The sequence below is a fragment of the Hermetia illucens genome, chromosome 3 (genome assembly GCF_905115235.1).
Source record: "Hermetia illucens chromosome 3, iHerIll2.2.curated.20191125, whole genome shotgun sequence".
Classification (NCBI taxonomy): domain Eukaryota; kingdom Metazoa; phylum Arthropoda; class Insecta; order Diptera; family Stratiomyidae; genus Hermetia; species Hermetia illucens.
Genome location: NC_051851.1, coordinates 86767067 through 86793808, shown reverse-complemented (window position 1 = coordinate 86793808; position 26742 = coordinate 86767067). Strand labels below are relative to the sequence as shown.

Genomic DNA, 26742 nt, shown 5'->3' with positions numbered 1-26742 from the left:
CGATCGTGCATTAACACTTCGAACATGTGAAACGTGGTTTCGGCACTTCAAAAATAGATATTTCGACCTGAACGACGCCGCACGCTCCGGCAAGCGTTGATGACGCCGAATTGCAAGCATTATTGGACGAAGACAGCACGCAAACGCAACGACAGCTTGCAGATGGAAGTTCAACAGCAAGCAATTTCGAAACGTCTACGAGCCATGGGAAAAGTTCGGAAGTATGGAAAGTGGGTGCCGCATGAACTGACCGAGAGACAAATGGAGAACCGAAAAGTGACGTGTGAAATGCTGCTTCAACGATACAAAAGAAAGTCTTTTCTCCATCAAATTGTTACGGGCGACGAAAAGTGGATTGTCTTGGACAACTCTAAACGCAACAAACCGTGGGTGAGTTCAGGTGGAGCATCGACATCGACGGCACGAAAAAATCGTTACGGTCGGAAGGTCATGTTGGGTGTGTGGTGGGACCAGACCGGTGTGACCCACTTTGAACTGCTGAAACCTAGTGAAATTGAATTGAATGAAAAATTGAAATGAAAGATTTAAGCCGATTGCGGAGAACCGACCAGAATATCGAGAAAGACAGAAGAAGGTGATTTTGCTCCACGACAATGCACCATCGCATAAGTCGATAGTAGTTCGCGACACGCTGGAAAAACTAAAGTGGGAGGTGCTTAACCATGCGGCTTACTCACCAGACCTGGCCCCATCGGATTACCACCTCTTTGTTTTATTGGGCCACGCACTTTCTGAGAAGCACCTCGACTCCTTCGAAAATTTGCGGAAATGGCTCATTGAATGGTTCAACTCCAAAGACAGTCAATTACACTGGCGTGGTATTCTCAAATTACCAGAATGGTGGGAGAAATGTGTAGAAAGCGATGGAAAATATTTCGAATAAAATAACTATTACGGTTCGCTTGGAATTATGTGTTTTATTCACAAAAAAAACGGACCAAATAAATGGAAAGTAACCAAAGACTGCATCCCATACGATCCTATCCAGAGGCGAATCGAAGTTCCTTATAGATTGATTCTCTCGAATCTTTGTTGGAATGTCTCGTCTTTTCATGTGCGATCAAACTATTATTTGCTTTTCATATTTCCTGTTTGGTAGGCTTGACAGCGATATAATGGCATCTACATTAAAGGCTTATCCTGTTGGTATTTTAAATTTTTAAAAATTATTAAAATAGGACAGAGATACTAACTATCTGAGACGCACAGAACATTGAAAGAGGTATTAGACGAATTGAATGACGTTCTCGTAAAGCTTTCTCATTCTCCAAACCACATACATCTGTTTGGTAGGCGTGAGGTAGCTTCAAGGGCGGAAAAAGTTGAAACAGACCGAGAGAATCTAAAAGAATAAATTCTTGCAATGAGTTGAAGTATTATGTTTCAGCAATTGTGCTAATGAAAAATAATCTGTTCAAACAATACCTCAAAGACGGTGAGGCAAGCCTGTTATCATGACCACGCCATATAATTCCATTGTAACAATACCCATATGATACCCACGCACAGGCATTCAATATGATAGTTGCAAGCAAGACAACAATACTTTGCCAACAATTGATAAAATGTTTACTTTCACTTTTGCCGAACACTAACAACTGAAGTTAGCTTCTAAGGTGAATTCTTACGTAAGCCTCAATTGCTCGGGCGCACATGCATATAAACGCAATTAAATGAAAAAAAATGTACTGAGTCTTATCAAACATGATATAATGTTACCACAATCTAGTGCAGGTTTACTTGGAACAATGTTTCACCTAATTTTATGTGCCTAGATGCATTAAGCCTCGTTTTCCACATAGTAGTTGGGCAATCGACGTTGCAATTTCCATATGAGGAGGCACGAAAACTGGTTTTCGGAGTGTCTTAACGCCAAAGTGGCTCCGGTGTGAAATATAATCCCAAATCAGAGGCATACGGAAGATTTCAGTCTAAATACATCTGAGCTTCAAGGTCAATTTGGATTCGGCAAATAAATATTTTGAGGGGAGTTCATTTCACCTCGTAATGAAGTGAATGAGATCAGTGAGTAGCGCACTGTAGTAGATCGCTCGGGACTCAACAGGTTTTGTGATCAAAGCCCAGAGGCGCAGCAGTTTGATTGACTACATAAGCTTAGGATGTAAAGCTGTGATTCCGATTCGATTGAAAGTAAAACTTGTATAGGTAACCCACCTGGTAACTAATATTCATATATCAACCGGTTTTCATGTAAACATTTTTGTAGTGCAAATAAATATACTCCTTGTACACCATGCAATAGAATTATAAATAGGAATGTTTTTGAAGTAACAAGAAACTTGTACTATCATCATTAGCAAATTTCAAAAAATTTATGGGTGGCAAGTATTTGCTGGTACATATCCGATCGGCTTTCCAAATCTTAGAAGAAATAGGAAAACTATTTCAACTATTTGTTACACGTCGGAGGTAATCAACTTTAAGGTTGATATACATAAATATCAAAGTGAATGTGCACCAACTAGCCTTTGAATGATCGATATTTGAAAAGCCTTGGTGTTTGGGGTCATCGTAATCTAGTATATACTCTGAAATACTCGAATAATAATATGAACTTTAAAAGCCAAATGAATTTCCATTTATTTTCATTTGAGAAATGGGTTGCTTCGCTAATCACTACCGATAGTTCTCAACTTTAAATGCAATTCCCTTCAAAACGTGTAAACCAAAATAAGTGACACATTTGCATTTATATGAATAAAGTATAAAGAATTTATTGAATTTCAAGGAAACTTCCCAGAATTCTTTGTTTGTAATATTTGGCACCTTCCAGGGCCTTGTTTCATAAGGAAAGTATTCATTGAAAATGTTCATTTGATAACCCACGAAACAATTATACCAACCCTCTCTGCTAAACTTTAACTCAATAAAACATTTTATTAAATTTTTGAGGGAAGAGGAAGGGGTGTGTGGTTATATGCATGCATATGATAGGCAGACAGTACTTCTACATATTTTACTTGGAGTTACTGTACAGCCTTCTATATCGAATTTGTTAATTAATTATTACTTTAAATCATGAAAACTCTACCAATGTGATACAAAGCTGAAATAATGAAAGGCAACACTTCATAGTATTCCCCTTTTTAGGAAATTTTTGCAAAAACGGCTTTGAATTGTCAAGACGAATTCATTCCTTTTCATGTTCATACACGGTATAATGAGAGACACGCGTTCAAAAGGCAGTAGAGGTCCCAGGGCGAAAAATGGGATTGATATGCATAATAGAGAATAGAACTTTTGAAACGAATATAACGCTATGAACTCTGCTGTTAAATTTTATCTTTAATTCAGGTCGTAATCGTTAGCTGTTCTATTTTAACGAAAAAACGGAAACAGAGAGGAGTGAAGGCAAGTTTGTGCAAATTTCAAAATATCAGCTGCTTAGAGGGGTCATCCCGTGTGTCGAAGCCGAGGAATCGATTTTTTTGCATCAATTGTACCTAGATATAGTGTAGAATATATGGGCAAAGTGATTTTTTGATATTCGGAGTCGTTCGGAAATTACAGTGTTAAACAGGTAAAATGTCACATGTCGGGTTTATGTCGATCGTCGTAAAAAAGTGCGTATTTATCCGTCCGAATGACTTCGCTAAAATCACAAGAATGGAAGCCAAGGCTTTACTTGTGTTTCTTCAGGAAATCTAAGGTCTATGGACTAGATTTTATGGCTAAAAATCTCATTCTACTTTTTAAATGCGTTTTTCTCAAAACGGCATGGTGACAATCTGCTGCCACCATAGCCCAAAATCTATCCAACGAAATTTGTTGAAATTTTCAGGACTTATTCAGAACATATTGCTCTGTATTTCAATAATGAACTATGCTATCGGGCTGCAAAAAACTACGCATGCTCAAGATATCAATAAATATATGGTGAAAAATTCGTATTTGTACCTTCATCCAGTCCTTTACAAAAAATTAAAAAAAAAGCGAAAAAACAGCCTTCACATGGGATGATCCCCTTAAACTTTCACACCTTACAGAGGAGCTTATAGAATCAGGTGTTAGGGCACCTCTACCAACAAACGGGACCAATCTCAACTAAATTGGCAAAGCGTTTCGCCCTATGGCTAGGGTGTAAGAATACATTCTCTCCCTGCTTGTCGTAAAAGGTAACTAAAAAGCAAAAACAAAATGTGTGGGCTAGCAACATTCTGGGTCTATGCAGTGAGATGGTGGGACCCTGAAGAATACTCCTCTTCCCCTTGCGTCGTTGCACTTTTGTATTCTGGAAAGCCAAATGGCAAAAGACATTAAACCGGTGTCAGATTATTACTGACGGTTACCGAAAGGCGAGCTCTATTGATTTTCGAGCCAGTTTCCAACAGGATCTGCAAGAAACCGATCCAGTTTAAGGAACATCACAATTATGCAGTGTTATGTACTGACAATACATTGGAAAAGGATGCTTTATATGAACAATTCAATTCAGGGGAGGTTCCCTAAAGGCGGTATGGTTTGTTCTGTGCTAATTTTCTTTTTGTGTTGCTATATAGGGGTAGCACAGTAAAAGTGTTACCATTGTTATTCAAAAGTTGCAATCTTTCGTCAATATTTGTATGCGACGTGCCATTGGGATATGCTGATCTGATACTATTTCGAGCGAAGTTCTTCGGCGCACAGGCCTCTTACCAGTGGATGAGTTGATCAGGAGGCAGAAGTGGCAATGAGTAGATTACACATCGAGGAAAGGCGACAAATTCATTGCTGGCTACCTGTTGCAGTGGAACCCACTCTCCCAAGATGGCTGATGAGTGTGCCACCCGAAGAGCATTTAGCGCAGAGCAGTAAAGGAGAAATGCAACTATCTCGAGTAGTCCTAGAAGAGTTGAAGCGTATTTTAGCGAGCCGTGCAAAATGGCTGGTAGGCGTGCTTGCAAGACTATGCTCCATTAAGGGGCGAATGCAACCGTATATAATAGAGACTCAAAAATCAGCTGAGAGTAAAAACCGAAACGATCCATAAAAAAGTCATCCGTAACACCTAGATAGAAGGGCGAAATAGATACCGTAATAACCACAGCTATCAGATCCACTGCATGGATAATTGATCTTGACCACCTGAACGCCTTGTACGGCAATAATATTCAATTTACGACAATAGACTCCCCGCCTTATTTTCACTAATGACGGAAATAATTTCTATGATGCAATCCAATAAAACACTTAAAGATCTTTTTCTAAAAGAAAAAAAAAGTGTATTTTTTAACTATGTGCAATCTTGCGTTGCTTCTAGCGATTAAAATAATTAAGACCTGCCTTTTCGTTTCATCAGTGCAAAAAAATGTTTTTTTTAATTATCAGCATTTAAAATTTCAACCAAATTCAAACGCACTGCAATTTCCACGTCACAAGTCAGGTCCCGAAACTTCAGTAGCTCATTAAAACATTGAAGTGTCAAAATGAACTTTCGTTTCAAATATTGGGAAAGACGTTGAAATATTGTTTCATGCCTTCCCCCACAAATAATTTCGTAAAAAAAAAACCCTCTCAAAGCTATTTAATCCCCGTAAGAAGTGGACACTTGATTTAATTCAGTTTCTTTGGAGTCAGGTTTAAATTTTGAGGAGCATTTCACGAGGATATCAAATGGGATATGGGATATCAAATGAAAGATCTTGATTAGTATTTTCGAAGCCGGTATTAGTTTTGACACTTGTTGGAAATGTGGGAAGTGCGGGGAAAATCTGCCCTGGAAGCAGCGTGACCGAAGCGGCTCGCAGAGGTTATATAATTCGCAGAGCACAACATGACTACGAATTAAATTGAGCGCAAATCCGTCAATTCTATTGACCAAAGGCGGACGAAAAAGAAGGGTCTTATAGTATGAAATGAACCCCGAAGCAGGATCGAGATGTGGCCATGCTTTTGGTTTTACAGGCATTAACTCTCACAATTTTGGATGTAGGCGTAGGTTCCGCCTTCAATAAACGAACTCTCATCGCTCAATAAAATATTTGTCAAATGTTGAAAGGCTTCGAAATGTGAATGTTTGCTAACAACGAACGTATTTTCTTGTTGGTTGGAGAAATAACCGGTACATTTGATTCCTTATAACTTCTATGGACTATTATTTTGCTCACTTCTATACTCATAAGTTTTTTCGATCTAGGGGCAGCAGCTTTGATGGAAATAGTTGGGTTTTCCTTAATGCAGATATGAATAATTCGATCCCGTCTTGATCATGTCAAACGTCTTCGACCTATATTTTCCTTCTCTTATAATTTTATATACGATGTGTCGTGAGATTCCGTGTCCTTGTGCTAGTTTCTAAGGTGAAATTCCCATTTTGAACCTCGTTAAAACCACAGAACGGGTCTCGATGCTTAGCTTTCTGGGTTTCACGAGTTTTAATTTAACCTGCAAACAACTGCAAAAGGTTGTATTATATATACAATCAGTAATTGAAATATTCGCTTTTTATCCTGGAGTAAATAAATGAATAAAAGACTGACTAGGAAAAACCTGATGTCAGTTTGGAAATCTGAAATTGCTTGGAAAATTCGGAATTTGATTTGAAAAATTCTAAATCAGACTTGCAAAACCTATATATAATAGTAGTATTGAATTGGTGCACCTCGACGTAAAATCAGATGTTTAGAATTCTTTGCAAAGGATGCTGACAATGAGAGATTGTAAGTCAATGGCATTAGCAGCCTATTCAACTGGAACATCACGATCACAGAATGAGTGAAAGGTTTACCGAGGTAAGTAGAGGAAAAATGCGTTTGGTAATATGTATAGTTGTAAGCGTTGCGTTGTTTACAAGATTCATTGTTGTGTTTTTTCATATGTAAGGACTCTGAAAGGATAAAGGGTCATCAAAAGACTATTTATAGTAGACCATGATATGTATAGGGAAGTAGCGGATTGTACCCGTAGAGGTTCGAACTTGGGAATTTATGAAAGCTATATTTACTTGATAGATTCGATTGGTTCAATATGATTTTTTTTTATCTTGGTGCTATTTCACTCCTGAAGGCTTATTACTTGCACAACAATAAGTATGATGAATACGAAAGTGAAGCATATTCTTATTAAAAATCCAAAATAGACAGTGGATCGATTTTAATAAGATTTAGTTTTAGACAAAACCTTAAAAAGAAACTGGGTAGATACTTTACAAATGAATGAACAGGAAACGTAACCTTAAGGCCCCTTTTATCAGTTTAAAGAAAGAACGTTTGAAATCGATTTATCGTGACAATGTGAACCCTAATAAATTGAATGAACGTTTGATTTCTGTTCAGAAAGGATGAAATTTGCTAAGGGTATGTGGACCGCAGCGATTCCCGAAGAAAGGATCGGATAAGAGTGCTAAAGTGAGATCGTAGCTCTATGAGTACATACACTATCCGCCTCCCAGAATATAGGCTCTTAATTTCTTTAGTTGGTGGTCTCAAAAAAAAAAAAAAAAAAAAAAAAAAAAAAAAATAATAATTTGTGAGCACTCCTGATAAAGCGAAACACGATTGGGCAATCAAAATCATAAAATTTTCTAACAAGAAAATTCTTGTGAATTAAATATATTACTTATTCCACGGGAAATATCGATATTGTGTACACAGATATGTAGTAATGACGTGTTATCAAGTTTGATAAATGCTTCAAATTATCACATCAAATAGATAATCAAATATATACGAATAACTTCGTTGTCATCAATTGCTTTCTCCGCAAATAAGAATAGCGTTATCTGGTGGATTTTACCCGTCAACTTGGAGTAGATAAAATGCTCGTGTTGTTTTGTGTGGAAAGAACATTTTCTTGCCAAATCATCGCCTTTGGTGAGTAACAAACTCTTTTAGCCGATAGATTAATATCTGAAATTTTATTGTGTTCCAACAGTAGATATCCTGTCATAGTGATTTGTTCGGGTCTAGTTTACTACTCGTATCTAAGGTTACGCTATTGTAGGTACGAAATGAATCTTAATTTCCTACATGAATTTCAAATGTAAAGGTGAGACAATCGACAAAATATCGAACATCAGTATGATATGTAATTAAAATAATAACAAATCAAGCCAGACGTTGATTCAACGTTGTAAATATTTAATTAATTTCAAAAGATGATTGTTTTTGAGAGATTCATTTTTTGTTTGTTATAAGATTTAAAAAATACGTTGGCTTCTTTTATAGTACATTTTCTACATATATAATTCTGTCTCTTACGATATATAAAATAAAAGAAAAGATATGTAATTTACTCCCCCCCCTCATCTGTCGCAGACATTTACTAATGTGTTGGTCAAGTTATTGTCAAGAGATTCGATAGGAGCATGAAACTATGGAATGTCAGGGAAGCAATTTTTTTTTTTTTTAATATGGATGGAGGTGGAAATCTTAGAAAGACGCTGCTGCGCCAGGTTGCAGCAGTGTGTGGGATTCACACCCACTAAAACCACGCCCACTCTTCCGCCCCTCCCCGCGGGACCACCGTGAAGTATTACTTCGCGGGGGAGGCTCTGGTTCGCTATACCAGCTCGTCCATGTCACGTCTCCGTCGCGCCGCCTTCCGAGCTCGATACAACTCCAGGAGTTTTGTCTGCACCACGGCTACTGCCTCATTTACCTCCATCCAGTTTTCCTCCGACTTCAACATCTCTTCCACCAGGTTGGAGGGCTCGATGTCCGCCCCTAAGATGCTGTTCAACCTCCTTTTCTGCTGCAGAAATCTGGGACAATGGAACATAACGTGCTCCGGGTCCTCGAGTGTAGCACCACATTCAGGACAGTTGGGAGACTCGTCCAACTCGAAGCGATGCAAGTACTTCCTATAGCCACCGTGTCCCGTAAGGAACTGTGTCAGGTGGTAATTCAATTCTCCGTGCTTTCGGTTGACCCATTTCTCGATACACGGGATCAATGTATGGGTCCACCTGCCCTTGTCGGAGTTATCCCATCGTTGTTGCCACTTGCCACACAACTCTCTCCTGATGGCTTTTCGGAAATCCGCATTCACCTCGGCTGGATTTGCCTTCCGTTTTTCGTAGAGCCAGTGTGCCTCGCTCGCTAGAAGATCTATAGGGATCATTCCTGCGATAACACACACTGCCTCCGTCGACGCCGTCCTAAAGACGCTGCACACCCTTAGCGCAATTGGCCGGTATGCCGAACATATCTTCCTCCGGTTGACAGCGTGGTTCAACGCTCCCGCCCAGACAGGGGCCGCGTATAGCAGGATCGACCTCACCACTCCCGCGATGAGTAGCCTGCGACTACACTTCGGCCCTCCCACGTTAGGCATCATCCTTGCAAGGGATGAGCTGGCATTTGCTGCCTTTTCTCGCGCATAATCCAAGTGTCCCTTGAAACTCAGCTTGGTATCGATCATCACCCCCAGGTATTTGACAACCGATTTTGAGACGACCTCACGATTACCAACCCGGATGGTAACCGTGTTGTTCTTCCTACGGTTGGTAATGAGGACCGCCTCCGCCTTTTCGTCCACCAGGTCCAGCTTGGCCATTCGTAACCATGACTTGATGGTATGAATGGCTTCATTTGCATAAAGCTCCACGTCCTCGGGATGCTTTGCAATTGCAACTACCGCCAAGTCGTCCGCAAAACCAATCAGCGTTGTCTCCTCCGGCACGTGAAGGCCAAGCACTCCGTCGTACATTATGTTCTACAGCAGCGGTCCCAATACAGAACCTTGAGGCACACCTGCTGTCACAATGTACTCCTTCGGCCCGTCGTCCGTCTCGTACCAGAGAAGTCTATCCGAAAAGTAACTCTCGATGAGCCGAGCCAAGTAGCTAGGAACACGCCGGGTGGTTTTCGAGGCTTCGGTAGCAAGACCAGTTTCTGCCTCTTCCACTGGGCGGGAAACACTCCTTCCGCCATGCACGATTCGAATGTGCTTGCGAACCACCTTGGTCTGGCCTTGACCGCCACCTTCAGAGCCCCGTTCGGAATTCCGTCCAATCCCGGAGCCTTGCTGTCCCCAATACGTCTGCAGATTTCCCAAAGTTCCTCTTCGGTAACATCAGGGATCGAGAAGACGTCCTGCTGAGCTGCCAGTTGGGGTTCTCTTTCGTCCTGCTCCTGCTGCGGGAAAAGAGTTGCAATTATTTGCAACAAGAGCCGTGGGCATGTCACCTGAGGTGATTTTCGCCCGCGGATCTTCTTCATTACAACTTGGTAGGCTGTACCCCACGGATTCGTATTAGCCTCCATGCAGAGCTTCTGGTAGTATTCCCGCTTGCTTCTCCGAATGGCCTTCTTAAGGTTGCTTCGCATATCCCTGTATTCCTCCTCACGCTCCTGGTGCTCCGGCCTTCCTCTTGTCCTGTGGGAAAGTCTTCTCGCTCGGAGACAAGAGGATCTCAAGGCAGCGATCTCCGTGTTCCACCAGTAGTTTGGCCTCTTACCGTGGTGCAAACGTCGTCGTGGCATCGTAGCGTCGCATGCTTCGGTTACACGCTGAGACAGCTGTGTGACCCTTTCCACCGCTGTTCCATCCGGATCATGGGCTCCCTCCAATGCGGCCAGGAATGTCTCCTCGTCGAAAGCTCCGATAGACCAGCCAACCGCCTTAGCCTTTCCACCTCCAGAGCGTCGTTGACTGCTTCCCCGGTTCCCAATGTGGAGGAAGATGGCCTGGTGGTCACTGTGGGTGTAGTGCTCACTCACTTGCCAAGCCATCCCCCTCACCAGTGAAGTGCTAACAAATGTCAGGTCAACGATCGAACCCGACCCTCTTCCTCGAAAGGTGGGCACGCATCCAACGTTGGCCAGCACGATGTCCAGCTCCGCAAATGACTCCAACAGAATTTGACCTCTGGTGTTCGTCGATTGGCTTCCCCACTCCAGGGCCCACGCGTTGAAATCGCCCGCAATGATTTTAGGGCTGCGGTCTCTAGCATCCAACACCAGACTGTCTAACATCTCCTCATATTGTGCTACAGTTGCACTAGGAGGAGCGTAGCAGCTGTAAATATGGACACAGTTGACCTTCGTCCTTATAAAACCGGCTGCCGGGGGGGCCATGACTTCCTGAATGGCCTGTCTTCCGCACGCCCAGATTGCCGCGTTGCCAGTCGCATCCACCGCCCAAGTCGCACCGCCGTAGTTTCTGTACGGCTCGCAAATAACCGCAACATCGACATTCGACTCTCGAATGGTTTGGGAGAGCAGGTCCTGAGCTGCCTCACAGTGATTGAGATTGATTTGTATCAATCTCATTTTCCTGTGCGGTTCAGCTCCCTCCTATATACCGGACATCTGCTGCTTCCCGCAATATGCCGGCCGTCCACACCCTCTTTCCCACTACATAACATACACCGTGGATCTCCAGTGCAATCTTTGATGAGGTGGCCCTCTTCCCCACACTTCCCGCAACTCCTCGACCTATCATGCTGGCTAGTGCATGCCGCCGCAAAATGGCCGAAATCGAGGCATCTGAAGCATCTCTTTAGAGAGATTTGTTCCCTGAGCCCGCACACGACCCAACCTACTCTTACCTTGCCCGCGGTAATCAACTTAATAGCTGATTCCGCCGGCAAACCAATAATAGCGGTCTGTGTGCCACCATATGCCTTTTTCATCCTTTTTATGGCACTCTGGTCTATATCGCCAAGGTTGAACTGCTGCTTTAGCGCAGCACAGATGTCCTCCCGTGAGGTGACTTCATCTAGGTCCTTGCACTCAACCACTATCTCCTGTTTCCGAGCCCTTACCTCAGCTTCCTCTCCAAGTACACTTTCCACCTTCCCGCGGAAGTTATCGGCCGACTTGTCGGCGGATTTACTTAACTCCAGCATCAGATCCCCTTTCTGTGTTCGCCTAATACGGCTCACATTATCCCCCAAATCCTTCAATTCCGGGTCTGACTTCACCTTTCGGAGGATGTCGGCATAGGACATATTTCCCTTCTTGGAAATAATTATTATTTCCGGGCGGAGCTTCTTTTTGTCCTTTTGCCTCTTGTTGCTCACCTTAGTCCATTGTTCGGGCCTCCGGGCGATGGTTTTTTCCACTTTTGTAGGTGGTGTGGCTGCAATCGTGAGATTACCGACTTTCGCGGGTACTCTCGCCGGTTCCGCCTTCTTTGGTGAAGAGGATTTTTTCTTCTTCGGGACTTGCTGTGGTCCAAAAGGCTCGCTGGTACCGTCTCTAGCCCGTTTTCCTGTCTTCGCGCCTGCTTTATCACGGGGAGGCGTCACCTGCGTTTCCCTTGTGACCTTGCCAACTGACGCTTGGGAATTCTTTTCTTCGAGTGCCCTGATATAAGACAATTTAATGCCTCTTATCAAGGCTCGAATATTTTGGTGGATATTCCGCCTCTCCTTGATGAACTTGCACAGTTCATTTATTCGTTCCCCGAGCGTAACGAACGCCATTCCGGTATGTTCCCGTTTGCTTTCGCGCCTTGCGCCACAAGGAATGATCTCGATTAAGGGACTATTCGTATTTCTTTTAGAGTACCGCGACGAATCTCGACTACCAAAAAGAAGCAATTAAGAGGGTCATCTCGTGTGTCAGATCCGCGGAACCAATTGCATCTAGATATAGTGTAGAATATATGAGAAAAGTGATATTTTAATATTAGGAGTCGTTCGGTAATTATAGTGTTAAACACATGATATGTCACATGTTAGATTTATGTCGATCGCCGTAATAAAGTTCGTATTTATCGGCCCGAATGACGTTCGAATGATTTCGCTAAAAGGGCAAGAATTGAAGCCAAGGCTGTACATGTGTTTCTTGAAGAAACCTAAGGTTTATGGATTAAGTATAGCAGATTAATGGTCAGTTAAGGTTTTATGGCCAAAAATCGCATTCTACTTTCTAAATGCGTTTTTCTCGAAACTGCATGTTGAAAATTGGCTGCCACCATAGCCCAAAATCTAACCAACGAATTTCTTTGAAATTTTCACGACTTAATCAGAACATATTTCTACGGTCCCCGAACTAGGATAATTGCGATTCATTCAGTGGTTTTTTTTAATTCATTGAAGAAGTCGTGAAAAAATTCCAAAATTCACAAAAAAAAGTTTAACAGGCCACCAAAAATTTAGCTTTTAATATTTTTTAATAATCCTAGTATGCGGACTGTAATTAAGTCTGTACGTTAAAGATGATCGCCGCGCCCTCTGGCGTGGCAGCAAAAAACACCTTTTTTGGAGATGGGTGTATAAATTGCTCTGTATTTCGATAACGAACTCTGCGATCGGGCTGGAAAAATTACTATGTACGCTCAAGAGATTAGTAAATCTATGGTGAAAAATTCGTATTTGTATCTTTACCCAGTTCTTAACAAAAAATTTCTAAAAAAAGCCAAAAAAAAACAGCCTTCATACAGGATGACCCCCTTAATGAAACGATCTTGCGTTTGCGTCAGGCTGAAGAGGCTTCTTATGAAGGAGAAGTAAAGTGAACAATTTTTCAACAAATATATCATCAAATGGAAAATATCGAATAGTACACCCTCATTGCGATGCGAATTATGGTGACATTTCTCTTTAGTTAACTTGGAATTAAATTGACTTCAAATCTATTCTACGACGGTTCGGAAAATATCCATTTAGCCTCAGATGACGTTGGGCACCGCATTTCTGGCTCTATTCGCTCTATTTCGATACCTTAATTAGTCTGAAAGGTCAACATTATCTGAGGTTAAAGGGATGCTTTCGAAGTGGATGTGATCAATCGGGGATGCTGCCTCGTTCAAAATTCAGTAACGTATCAGCAGATTAGGTTAGATACAGAATCAAATTTATTTAGCAATAAAACAATTCTCAATATAGGCACACTTTGGTTACGTACTTTCATTTGATATCGTGATATACAAAACGGATAAAATATTGGTTAACGTTTTCAGGAATAATTATTCCCACTTGTTTTTCTACAAGCCACCTTGAAATTCGAAAATCGTTAACTTATGCTCCAATTGGGCAGGATTCAAAAAAAAAAAAAAAGATGGAAACAATAGAGATGTTAGCTTTTTATCTGCTATTTGTAGTCTAGCCTAAAACTGATAGACAAGGGGTAGTTTCCTTGAAACTATAATTTTTAGTTTTAACTGTCGTTCGACAGCAACTTATTCCTTTCATCAGCTACTGCTTTGTACTGATGAAGTGATGAGTTAAAACAAAAAATTGTACTTTGGAGGAATCAATAATAGAGATATTAGTATTTACTGTCTTTATTTTAGATGTTTAATAACGAAATGTTGTCAAGTAATGTAAAAATGTTTATTATAGAAGACAAGTCGAGAAACCGGAAGCTGGGCGCTTCAGGTATGAAAGGTTTTGTTTGTTTCTTCTGTGAGTATATTTGAGTGTAGAACTATCCCATTTGTACGTAGCCCGTTATGAATATGCATTTAGCATGTCAGATTTAGTACTTCGGGTTGTAAATTTACAAGATAAAGACAGTTTTGAGCTACTGTAACTTTGTTTTATTTTGCAAATGGAGAATTTATGCAATTAGAATTGCAAGAAAGGATTATGCGACCTCTAGTACGAATTATCTAGAAAGATCCGCCCCAATCTGTGCAGATATTCGAAAACCACAATATCCAAGAACCGAAATCTACGACAATCTAGGACATGTTTTATGGTTCCTCAAAAAGCAGATTCATGCAGGTTAAGACTAATCTTCCTGATTAGTGTCTATTTCTTACGTTAAAACATTCCACACAAGGAGGATCTTGACGATTGAATAATTTTTAATTTACTATTCCCTGTTCCGGATCAATTTTTAGCATGCTATTTGAAGCACCATTTCAACATAGCTGACTATGAGGAATACAGTACGTGATCCGAAAAGCTTCCATCATCATCATCATCAACGGCGCAACAATCGGTATCCGGTCTAGGCCTGCCTTAATAAGGAACTCCAGACATCCCGGTTTTACGCCGAGGTCCACCAATTCGATATACCTAAAAGCTGTCTGATGTACTGACCTACACCATGGCTCCATCTTAGGCAGGGTCTGCCTCGTCTTCTTTTTCTACCATAGATAGTCTCCTTATAGACTTTCCGGGCTGGATCATCCTCATCCGTACGGATTAAGTGACCCGCCCACCATAGCCGGTTGAGTCAGATTTTATCCACATCCTGACGGTCATGGTATCGCTCATAGATTTCGTCATTGTGTAGGCTACGGAATCGTCCATCCTCATGTAGGGGGCCAAAAATTCTTCGGATGATTCTTCTCTCGAACGCGGCCAAGAGTTCGCAATTTTTCTTGCTAAGAACCCAAGTTTCCGAGGAATACATGAGGACTGGCAAGATCATAGTCTTGTACAGTAAGAGCTTTGACCCTATGGTGAGACGTTTCGAGCGGAACAGTCTTTGTAAGCTGAAATAGGCTCTGTTGGCTGACAACAACCGTGCGCGGATTTCATCATCGTAGTTGTTATCGGTTGTGATTTTCGACCCTAGATAGAAGAAATTGTCAACGGTCTCAAAGTTGTATTCTCCTATCCTTATTCTTCTTCGTGTTTGACCAGTGCGGTTTGATGTTGTTGGTTGATTCGTCTTCGGTGCTGACGTTGCCACCATATATTTTGTCTTGCTTTCATTGATGTGCAGCCCAAGATCTTGCGCCGCCTGCTCGAACTGGATGAAGGCAGTTTGTACGTCTCGGGTGGTTCCTCCCATGATGTCGATCTCGTCAGCATAGGCCAGTAGTTGGGTGGACTTCAAGAGGATCGTACCTCTTGCATTTACCTCAGCATCACAGATCACTTTCTCGAGGGCCAGGTTAAAGAGGACGCATGATAGGGCATCCCCTTGTCGTAGACCGTTGTTGATGTCGAATGGTCTTGAGAGTGATTCTGCTGCTTTTATCTGGCCTCGCACATTGGTCAGCCTAGTCAGTCTTATCAATTACGTCGGGATACCGAATTCTCTCATGGCGGTGTTCAGTTTTACCCTGGCTATGCGATCATAGTCGGCTTTAAAGTCGATGAATAGATGGTGTAACTGTTGTCCATATTCCAACAGTTTTTCCATTGCTTGCCGCAGAGGGAAAATCTGATCTGTTACTGATTTGCCTGGAGTGAAGCCTCTTTGGTATGGGCCAATGATGTTCTGGGCGTATGGGGCTATCCGGCCTAGCAAGATAGCGGAGAATATCTTATAGATGGTATTCAGCAACGTGATACCTCTATAATTGCTGCACTATGTGATATCTCCTGTTTTATGTATGAGACAGATAATGCCTCATTGCCAATCGTTGCATTGATTCGCTGTCCCATACCTTCAGCACAAGTTGATGAACCACTTGATGTAACTGGTCGCCTCCATATTTAACTAATTCGGCTGTAATTCCATCGGCTCCTGGCGACTTATGATTCTTAAGCCGATAAATTGAACGGGCTGTTTCTCCTATACTTGGTGGCGGCAGTATTTGTCCGTCGTTTTCAGTTGGTGGGACCTCAAACTCGCCCATTCTGTCGGAAATCAGATTTCCCTCTTTGTCTCGGCAGAATGAACATCGAGGTGTATAAGGCTTCATCCTGCTGACTTGTTGGTAAAATTTGCGCGCCTGGTGCGGTTGCTCCCCGTACTTTTCTAGTTCACAGACTTGTTGCTTCTCCCAGGCGTCCTTTTTCCGTCCGTGAAGTCGCTTCTCCGGAAGGAAACAGGATAGTGAAATTTCACCCAAAGTTGATGAAATTGCTGACCACCGTAATATACCAAATTTTCCGATTATAACTAATAATCGGGTTCATTGTTGTGTTGGCGATTGCTGTAATCGAGTATGTTTAGACTTAAAGTTAAGACAACGAACAATTATGGGATTAGCTCATAGTTCCGCCGAATTCAAATTAAATCAACTCTTCTTAATCTTATGAACGGAATTTCATTTGCATATTCCACTACGATTAGTAAGCACTCTTAAAAATTTCTCATTGACCTTATTTTTAATTGGGTAAGATCGTCTATGAATCTTCTAAATACCTTCCGCAATAAAATTCGATAAGAAAATGTTATTTTACAAAACAACAAAGCAACATTAGTTCAACTTTATGATACTAACTTTACCTCGATGTCGATGTTCACTTAATGTGAAAAATGTTTTGTGTTTGCTACTACGAAGAAGATTTACTCATGTCATGGGGATTTCCCCGCAAAATATAACTTATCGCGCTATTACAAAATAATTTCCGTCCGCAAAGATATAGAAACGCTTTAATCGATTATTTATTGAAATTGCGCTCCGATGGGAAAAGAACATTTCTTATTAATAACACTGTACACAAATGATCTAAGTTTTTGTTGTCTCAACCGATTGGCGGTTAAAATGACACTGACTTGGATGACTACACATTGCTTGGATATTAAACTCGGGAGAACTATTTCAAGATTGTTTCATAAAGTGATGCAATACACATATGAAGTGGAAAAGCTGATGCAATTGGTCGGTTGAATGTACAAACTGCAATCGAGCTGTTTAAGGGCTGCATTTTCTTTCAAGCACATTTATGTATGCTCGTTGTCTCAATAGAAGACTCCTCTTCAAAGAAATGCTACCTAGATACCGGATTAACTTCCAGTCTAGAGTATACGTGATAGGTGACATGAAGATACATAGAAGATTTAAAGATGTTGTTCATGGCAAGAGGTACGCGAATGAAAAGCTATCAAAAAAGTTCTTATCAGAGGAGTTTAAAGGCGTTTTTGCGATTTGTCGTTCAGGAAGTCAATGCTGATGCTCCTCAGCAAAAGTGAACAAACTTAAAAGAAAAGCAACTGCAGCGTGATCAAAAATCCACGGAGACTATTTTCAAACCTCTTTGTAAAGTTTGGCCACAGGTTAACATAGAGGGCAACACTCCATCAAGGGATTACTTCCTATGTTCAATAATGTACATAATATCTCAGAAACGCTAAACAAAGTGATCGATTGGTATATTCGGTCGATACAATTCATACCCATGCCGGATTTTCAAGGCTTTATATAATAAATATAAAACAAAACCTTATTGAAATCGCTTCACCCCCCGTCTGTCTGTTACACGCACTTTTCTCCAAAACCGCTACACCGATTCAAACGAAATTTGGTGGACATATGGAAACTATAAAATCCCACATGTACAGAAAAAATATAGTTTAAAGGGGGCTCTCCACACATGCAAAGGAGGGATGTAAAATTGTTTTCACCTAATGCATGTGGAGTATCAAATGAAAGATGATTATTTTATACAAAACCTTAAAAAGGGCTGGGGAGAAGTGGATTGGTCATAAATGGAACTTTAATATTTCTCCCGTGAAAATAGCGTGAACAGAAAAGGGGATTGCGGTGCGACTAGTCGCTATTGTCAGAGGGACATATGATGGTGCGAAATGTTATACACTGCATACAGGTAAAGTCTCATAGGAATCAGATGCCCAAAGCGGAGTCTGCCACGTTCGCATCCTGTCAGAATGACAGGAAGAAAGCAAGCAGAGTCGGAATCCATCGAACTTGGTATCGTACGTGGCATTAACAGCGCTAGATCCGCGTTCGTTCCTTTGTCTGGAAATGTAATTATTTCAACACTAACATCAAGTTGAAACTGCTTCGTGCGAATGATCATTCTGTGTTGTTATATAGGAGTAGCAAATAGGAAGTACCCTCCATTGTTATTCGAGAGTACCGAGCCTTCGACAACATTTGTAAGCGTCGTGTCATCTGGGTCCTCTGATTTGATATAATTTCGAACGAAGAACTTTGTCGGAGTACGAGTCAATTACCCGTAGAGATGTTGATGAGGAGGCAAAGGTGTGAGTGGATGGATCGCACATCATGGTAGGGCGACAATGCCATTACTAACTACACCACAGAGTGAAAACAAATACAGGTATATCTCGACTTATATCATTTTTAACTTATAACACTCGAAAAATTAAGGAGCATACTTCGACATTTTTGCTTCGACTTATCACACAATTTTTAGCACTATGTGCATACATATTTTTAATTCTAAACACTTTCATTGTCGGAATTCGTCTGCTTAGATAAAAGTGGATTGGAGGCAATGTGCACAATATGTTCAAGTTAAAATATTTCTTCTAATTACAGGCGCCGTTTGGACATATGTATTGAATATAGATCTGAAAGTTCAAACAAGTGGATAACACTGGATAAGGATCCGTTGCATGTAAGCACCCTGCTCAAATAAATCCTGAAAGGATCGGACGTTGCAAATATTGAAATCCATCCAACTATGTGCATAGTTATCTGACACATAAATAAAAGAAGCCTCGTTATATTTTTAATTCAATGTTGGTAGTAGAATTTAATACTAAAGGACGCCCAATACGATATTGGTTTGATTTCGAGTGAAAAATTAACGACTAAATCTTGATAAGAAACGGATCACGGATTTTTAAACGGATCTTCATATTCTAAGCGACAAAATTGTTTGAACAGAAAAAGGATAAAAAACACACATAGTAGTATGGATAAAGGATATAGCTCCCTAAAAAGAAGAGGCAGAGGCAAGTTATTAATTTAAAAACAAAAATGGAAATAATTAAACGTTTGGGCGAAGGAGAGAGAGCCGCGCAAGTTGCTGTTTAATTAGGATTGAAGACATGTGCTATCAGACAGATAAAAAGGAATGCGGGAAAAATTCGCAAGCATGTTAAGGCAGGTATTTTTTCACCAGGAGTACCATAATAACAAAACAGAGAAGACGGAAAATTGCTTTCAACTGCAGTCATCTAAGAAAAGGCGGAGAGTTTGTTCAATACCATCAGAAGTGAAAACGAAGCCTTCGAATTTAATGTCGAGGATGGTTCGGCAAGTTTAAATCAATATTTGGTGTGCATAACTTAAAATCGACTGGAGAAGCGGCTAGTGCTGATTATGAAGAAGCGAAAAAATTTCCCGACATGCTTAAAAGTATTATTGGTGAGACAAGTTTTTAATATCGATGAGACAGGACTTTACTGGAAGCGTTTACTATCACGCACATTTACAGTAAGTCAAGTAAGAGCGTGGTCGTGTTAATTTATAAAAAAATTTATTTGATGAAACTTTCATATTCATATATTCATTGTACCCATTACAAAGAATGATGCAATTCGGTCAATAATGTGTCCATTCACCACCGGCGTCGATAATTGCCTGGCATCTCCGAGGCATGCTTTCTACTAATTTGACGGCGTATTCTAGTGGCAAGGATCTCCAGATCCGACGAATTTCGTAAGACAACTGCTTGAAAGTGTATGTGCGTCTTCCACGAGGCTTCCGTTTAATATATGCCCACACATTTTCAATAGGGTTTGCATCGGGCGACTGCGACGGCCAATCCAATGTAACGATGCCAGATTGAGTTTTCCACTGAGTACAGATCTTGCTGCGGTGTTTAGGATCGTTGTCCTCCTGCAGAATCCAATCTTCATTTCTTGTGATGAACCATCGTTTGGCAGATGGCAGTAAAGCCTTTTTGTAGATTTTTATCATTTTCTCGGCATTTAGGTTGCCAGTAAAGAGATGCAAAGGGCCGAATCCCTGCTTTGAGAAGCAGCCCCAAAGATGCACCTTTATTCCATGTTTTACGGTCCGCTGAACAAGCCTATTGGTGGAAGTTGACCAGGCTCGCGGAGGACAGAACGTGCCCATAAAAAACATTCATCAGTAAAAATGACATTTTCAAAATCTCTATCAATATTCTCATGCGCCCAAGCGAGTCGCTTTGTCACATGTTTTTCAGTCAACAGAGGCTTCGTCATTGTGTTGCGCCATTTCAGATCATGAGTACAAAGATGGGTTCGGATAGTTTCGTAGGATATATCTAAACCTTTTGCCATTAATTTTGCTTGTCCTTGCCGCAGTGTTAAAGCAGGATTCCGCGAAAACAGAGTCACTATTCTTTCTTCATTTTTTTGTTCACTTTTCCTATCGAGCCATGTTCTGGTAAATCATTGACATTTTTAGTCACTTTATATCGCTGTGTCCACTTCTGTACAAATGCCTTCGACTTTCTCATATATTTAGCAGCCGCTGATTGCGACATTTTGGGACCTTTCGGGTGAATGCAAAGGAACACAGCCTCGTAGCGCGACGCGTACTTAGCACTAATGGCGTTTAACGTGATTCTCTTTCAAAAGATCAACGACAACTGAATCTTTGTTGACAATGCATCAAGGACAAAGCCTCCCTCTATAGGCTCACGAAGGAATTAGAGCGAAATCTTCCATTACCTGTCGGCGAAGTCGACCACGCTCTTACTTGACAGACTGTATTTCCAAGGAAGAAGCTACAACACCACGCTTCAAAGTCTCCAAGGACAGACTTACACTTGTTTTGGGTAGAAATGCCGTTGGCGATTTCAAACTGAAGCCTCTACCATTCGGAAAATAGAAGGGCCTTAAAAAATATTTCGAAAACCTCGCTGCCAATTATTTGAAGACATAATAAAAAGGTTTGGGTAACTTCGGCGTTATTCATTGAATGGTTTAGAAACGAATTTTGCCCAGGAGTCAAAGAATACTGTAGGAAGAACAACTTATCGCACAAGGTTTTGCTATTACTCATGGACATCCTGCAACTGTCAACCGCAGCGATGAAAATGTGAAAGTGGTCTTCCTACCGCCAAATACTACTTCCCTGCTTCAACCCAGGGACCAAAGTGTAATTCACCATCATCATCAACGGCGCAACAACCGGTATCCGGTCTAGGCCTGCCTTAATAAGGAACTACAGACATCCCGGTTTTGCGCCGACGTCCACCAATTCGATAGCCCTAAAAGCTGTCTGGCGTCCTGACCTACGCCATCGCTCCACCTCTGCCTCGCCTTTTTTTTCTACCATAGATAGTCTCCTTATAGACTTTCCGGGCTGGATCATCCTCATCCGTACGGATTAAGTGACCCGCCCACCATAGCCGGTTGAGTCAGATTTTATCCACATCCTGACGGTCATGGTATCGCTCATAGATTTCGTCATTGTGTAGGCTACGGAATCGTCCATCCTCATGTAGGGGGCCAAAAATTCTTCGGAAGATTCTTCTCTCGAACGCGGCCAAGAGTTCGCAATTTTTCTTGCTAAGAACCCAAGTTTCCGAGGAAGACATGAGGACTGGCAAGATCATAGTCTTGTACAGTAAGAGCTTTGCTCCTATGGTGAAACGTTTCGAGCGGAACAGTTTTTGGAAGCTGAGATAGGCTCTGTTGGCTGACAACAACCACGCGCGGATTTCATCATCGTAGCTGTTATCGGTTGTGATTTTCGACCCTAGATAGGAGAAATTATCAACGGTCTCAAAGTTGTATTCGTTCTACTTTTATTCTTCCCGTTTGACCAGTGCGGTTTGATGTTGTTGGTTGGTTGGTTTTCGGTACTGACGTTACCACTATATATTTTGTCTTGCTTTCATTGATGTGCAGCCCAAGATCTCGCGCCGCCTGCTCGATCTGGATGAAGGCAGTTTGTACGTCTCGGGTGGTTCTTTCCATGATGTCGATCTCGTCAGCATAGGCCAGTAGTTGGGTGGACTTAAAGAGGATCGCACCTCTTGCATTTACCTCAGCATCACGGATCACTTTCTCGAGAGCCAGGTTAAAGAGGATGCCTGATAGGGCATCCCCTTGTCGTAGACCGTTGTTGATGTCGAATGGTCTTGAGAGTGATCCTACTGCTTTTATCTCGCCTCGCACATTGGTCAGAGTCAGCCTAGTCAGTCTTACCAGTTTCGTCGGGATACCGAATTCTCTCATGGCCGTGGACAATTTTACCCTGGCTATGCTATGATAGGCGGCTTTAAATTCAATGAATAGATTGTTCAACTGGTGTCCATATTCCAATAGTTTTTTCATCGCTTGCCACAGAGAGAAAATCTGATCTGTTTCTGATTTGCCTGGAGTGAAGCCTCTTTGGTATGGGCCAATGATGTTCTGGGCGTATGGGGCTATCCGGCCTAGCAAGATAGCGGAGAATATCTTATAGATGGTACTCAGCAACATGATACCTCTATAATTGCGGCACTGTGTGATATCTCCCTTTTTATGTATTGATTTGCTGACCCATACCTTGAGCTCGTCGGCTCCTGGTGATTTATGATTTTTTAGCCGATGAATTGCACGGACTGATTCTCCTATATTTGGTGGTGGAAGTATTTGTCCGTCGTCTTCAGTTGGCGGGACCTCCAACTCGCCGATGTTCTGGTTGTTCAGTAGCTTATCAAAGTACTTAACCCATCGCTCCAATATTCCCGTTCTGTTGGAAATCAGATTTCCCTCTTTGTCTCGGCGGGATGAACACCGAGGTGTGTAAGGCTTCATCCTGCTGACTTGTTAGTAAAACTTCCGCGCCTTTATGCGGTTGCTCTCTGTACTTTTCTAGTTCACAGACTTTTTTGTTCTCCCAGGCTTCCTTTTTCCGTCCGTGAAGTCGCTTCTCCGCTCGACGGAGCTCGTGATAAGTCTCTGCGCGTGCCCGCGTTCTTTGAGAATGCAACATTACTCGGTATGCGGCATTCTTTCGTTCCGTTGCTAGCTTACATTCATCGTCAAACCAGCCATTCTGACCTTTTTGCGGCTGGGGTCCAAGTATGTTTGTGGCCTTATCAATGATAACGTTCTGCAGGTGGTTGTGAAGATCATTTGTTGATGCTTCACCCCCTCTGTTGACTGCGGTTATTGCGGCATCCATTTCCCTCTTATAGGTGTTGCGAAGAGCTGTGCCAGACGGGATTCTGGGTGGTGTTGTTATTCGAGCTCGGACCACCATGCCAACGAGGTCATAATCCGAGCCTACATTGGCCCCCCTATATGTTCTGACATTCATCAAGACGGAGAGGTGGCGGCGGTCGATCAACACGTGGTCAATTTGGTTGAAAGTGATCCCGTCTGGAGAGGGCCATGTATGTTTGTGGACCGCTTTCCGCGCAAACCATTTCGTGTGACACTGCTAATTGAATAATCCGCAGTCCGTTATCATTTGTATTTTGGTGTAAGCTATGGGAGCCAGCGTATCGCCTCAATATGGACTCCTTCCCTACTTGGCTGTTAAAATCCCCAAGTATGATTTTATTATCATATCTGGAACAGGCTTCGAGGGTTCGTTTTACTGTCTCGTAGAAAGTATCCTCCTCCGACTCTGCAGTCTCCTCTGTAGGGGCGTGAACGTTAATGAGGCTTATATTTCTAAACTTGCCTCGCAAGCGCAGAGTGCATAGCCATTCGCTTATGTTTTCAAAGCCGACAACAGTAGGTTTCATTTTTTGGCTGACTAAGAAACTTACTCCGAGCACATGGTTTACTGGATGGCCACTATAATATATGGTGTAGCGGCTCTTCTCCAGGAAACCGGTCCCTGTCCAATGCAACTCCTGTAACGCTGATCCATCAGTACTATATTGGGACAGGGTATCGGCTAGCTGCTCAGCAGCTTTATCTCTGTACAGGGAGCGCACGTTCCATGAGAAAATACACAAATCGTTATTCCGTTGTCGTTGCCGGGTTCATCGTTGTGTAATCCGTCCTGTCCGAGGCTCCTGTTGTGGCTTCGTAGGAAGTTGTTTTCCGTGTAGGGTTGTCAGCCCTACCCAACCCCCAACCTGGAGGACCAGTTGGTACAAATTGTCCCGTTTCTAGGCGCGTGCAATTGCTAACTTTAAAGCATACTATCTGCGTCGAACTTTCAGGCAGGTGGTCGAATGTACAGATGATATAATAGCATTGGATAAAGATGGGGATTTTGATATTCTCAAGGCTGTTGAAAATATCGAAGCTTCTTGGAAAGAGATAACTAGTGGCACAATAAACAAAGCCTGGCGTAAAATCTGACCAGAAGCGGTTCTTGAGATTGCGAGAACTATAGGCTTTGACGAAATCGATGATGAGAATATATTTGACGTAATTAATACTCCTGAAGTGCCACTTTCCAACGAAGAATTGTTGAATATTGTAACAGATGACACAGAATTGGTGCAACAAAATTCAGACAAGGGAGAAACAGAGTTTCCAGCCAAAAAAAATTCCAAATTTTTGGAACACATTGAGAAGACGTTGGAGTATTTGGAGGATGATCGAGACAATGAAAGAAGGCAGTCAATGGCAGAAGGTGCCCTTTTCAATAAGTAAAAGCGTTGAATGTTATCGGGAATTGTACAAATCGAGAAAGCTTAAAGCAAGTCAGACAACTTTAACTAAATTTTTCAAACCGTCAACATCTGGGACAGCTTCTCAACTGCAAACCTCAGCAGAGATTCATCGTGATTTGTCATCAAGTGATGAGAAGTGACTCATAAATATTCATATTTATATACATGTGCACTTTTATAATATTTTCGAATAAACCCTCTTTATTTTGATAGTATGAACTTAAAACGTATACATTTTTAGATGTATTTTGAATTGATTCTTAATAGGTGTTATATGCGAAATGTTAGTTTTGGTACTTCATAAGCAACAAGCGACAATTAACGAAGAATTCTACTCTTCTTTACCCTATGCCTACGAGCATGCATTTCTTACGCTTCGACTTATCACATTTTCGACTTATAGCGCACTTTCATGGAACCAATTAACGTGATAAGTCGAGGTATGCCTGTATCTCAAGAAGCCTGATGTACCTGTGAAAAGGAAACTAACTTTGATGTCTTATATGAGGTAAGGCAATATAAAACTCCAGTATTAGCAACTAAATAGTTTTTCATTTTTTCGGTAAGGCAAGAAATTATTAGCATCTAATAGCTTAGTAATAATTAGTTAATTTGTTTTACATCGGTGAGTTTAGAGCAAGAATCGGCGGCTTAACAGTGCAATATAGGGTATGGAAAAATTGGAACAGATAAAATCTCTTCAAGTAATCCGTAATGTGAAGAAGTTTCAATTTTTATTAATTCATTGATTCCGCAAGAAATTTCAGCCCTTTGGTGGCGTTTTTAGAAAGTGCTATTTTTTATCCTTAAGCCGCTATTCACAGGAGAAATGGATATAGACCATCGCTCATACGCTCATAGTATTTGCGTGTGAGACTCAAGAAATCGGAAAGCACTTTTAAAGAATGAGTTCGGTGAAGATGCGATGAGTGAGTCATTTCTTTTAATGAAAGCGCTTTTATTGCGTCAGAAAAATTCATTGAATTTAATGTAGATCAAGTCCCTTGAAAAAATATGGTTACCATATGGAAATGGAATTTCATTCACTTGAATAGACTCCTAACAATTGAATATTGACCTCCTTGTTTAATGGAGCGAGGCTTTCTACAAATTTCACAAATACCTTTCTCAATGAAATTCGATAAGAAAATTCAAGGTAAAAATAATATTTATTTAATTCTACAACAATCACATTACCTCGTTTCCTACCCGCTCGCTGGGTGTGAAGCCTTTATCAGCCTACAAAGGTTTGCTTGTGTGCTCGAGGGCCTCCAAGCAGAACATATACTTGGCGCACTATACAAAGTAATTCCCGTTTGAAAAGATATAGAAACGTTTGAACCGGTTATTTATAGCAATTGCACTCCGGTGATAAAAGAACATTTCTTATTCACGACACTACGCAGAAGCGATCTTAAGTTTTTGTTGTCTCAACCGATTGACGGTTAAAAGAAAACTGACTTGGGTGACTGCAGATTACTCGGATTGTAAACTCGGGAAACCATTTCACAATTGCATCTAAAGTGATTCAAAGGCAGGAAAGCTGATGAAATTTGTTATTTTGATGAACAAAATGCAGTAAAGTCGCTCAAGATCTGCACGAAGCAAATGTCTGTATGTCTATTGATTTAGTGGTAGATTCC

The 26742-nt window shown here is 41.5% G+C and overlaps 1 protein-coding gene and 1 long non-coding RNA gene across 6 annotated transcripts in view; one reads left to right on the top strand and one right to left on the bottom strand.

Annotated features, from left to right (window-relative positions):
- The window catches only part of LOC119651895 (GTP-binding protein 2), a 60226-nt gene that overhangs the window by 20138 nt on the left and 13346 nt on the right, over nt 1-26742 (bottom strand). Inside the window, exon 1 of one of the 5 annotated variants that reach the window (XM_038055721.1) lies at nt 26297-26742. The exons of 2 other annotated variants lie outside the window; for them this stretch is intronic. The gene's annotated coding sequence lies outside the window, so the exon portion shown is untranslated. Of the gene's footprint in view, nt 1-17043; nt 17318-26296 lie in introns of those variants that run through there. 2 more of the 5 variants (XM_038055718.1, XM_038055719.1) reach the window with 2 other exon arrangements.
- LOC119651898 lies at nt 7696-19243 on the top strand. The gene is made up of 3 exons (XR_005249504.1): nt 7696-7832; nt 7894-8007; nt 19069-19243. It is a non-coding gene; the product is annotated as an uncharacterized LOC119651898 (long non-coding RNA).